The sequence below is a fragment of the Trypanosoma cruzi genome, assembly GCF_000209065.1.
Source record: "Trypanosoma cruzi strain CL Brener chromosome Unknown tcruzi_1047053478967, whole genome shotgun sequence".
Lineage (NCBI taxonomy): Eukaryota > Euglenozoa > Kinetoplastea > Trypanosomatida > Trypanosomatidae > Trypanosoma > Trypanosoma cruzi.
The window spans coordinates 1-730 of NW_892706.1; the positions used below are offsets into that span (position 1 = coordinate 1).

A 730-nucleotide genomic window follows, 5' to 3' on the forward strand; every position below is an offset into this window, starting at 1 on the left:
CCACAGTTTCCTGTCAGTCTGACGACGAAAACGCGTGAGGACGCAATTCCCGACTCAGCTCACACTGAAGTGCTTTGCTTTACACCCCCATCTTTCTTTTTTTTTCTTTTTCTTTTTTTCTTTCTTTGTCCCTCTGCTCTCGCTGCGCGGTTTTGCGGCCCAGCGACGCGCACGCCCGCACACACACACACGCGCTACGATGGAGACATGTTGTTCGAGGTCCAAACAGTTTGAGCGACGCATTGAGAACGGAACAATAAAAATCACCTTTCGGCTGAGCGCCCGCTCCCCTCCCTCCCACTTCCTGCTATTGTTGTCGTTTTTCTTTCTTGCGCAACGGCGCGCACGTAACATCCTGCCCTGTCTGGCGCCCTGCCTGTGCAAACGGTTGGTGGCGGGCCCGCCCGAAAGCGCAAGAGAGAGAAAGAGAAAGAGAGGGCCGAATTGCCCGGAGGTGGGTTGTGGTGGGCGCACGCCGCTGCTGATGGAAGCAACCAACTCTTGTGCGCGAGGGCGCGTGGCCCCGTGAACGCGCTTGCGTGATGGCCAAAAACAAACTCAACAGGTCTGACAGCCGCCCCGCCCGCCGCAACCTCGCCGGCTGGCCCCCGCGCCTCCCCTCGCATGGCCAGGAAAGGCGCGTCTTGAGACCACCGCTCCGTGACGCTGGGCGCTTGGGTGCATCGGCGCCCCGAGAAAAGAGACGCCGGTCGTGAAGCGCAGCGACCCT

The 730-nt window shown here is 60.0% G+C and overlaps 3 non-coding genes across 3 annotated transcripts, besides 1 other annotated feature; all 3 read left to right on the plus strand.

The window, feature by feature from the left end:
• Nucleotides 1–85, plus strand: Tc00.1047053478967.10. The gene has a single exon (XR_008254897.1). It is a non-coding gene; the product is annotated as a C/D small nucleolar RNA (snoRNA), TB11C4C1, 5' partial (small nucleolar RNA).
• A 5-nt stretch (nucleotides 86–90) lies between these two features.
• Nucleotides 91–127: a microsatellite.
• Nucleotides 128–194: 67 nt separating this feature from the next.
• Nucleotides 195–281, plus strand: Tc00.1047053478967.20. Its single transcript, XR_008254898.1, has one exon. It is a non-coding gene; the product is annotated as a C/D small nucleolar RNA (snoRNA), TB11C4C2 (small nucleolar RNA).
• A 201-nt stretch (nucleotides 282–482) lies between these two features.
• Tc00.1047053478967.30 lies at nucleotides 483–572 on the plus strand. Its single transcript, XR_008254899.1, has one exon. It is a non-coding gene; the product is annotated as a C/D small nucleolar RNA (snoRNA), TB11C4C3 (small nucleolar RNA).
• Nucleotides 573–730: the final 158 nt, after the last annotated feature.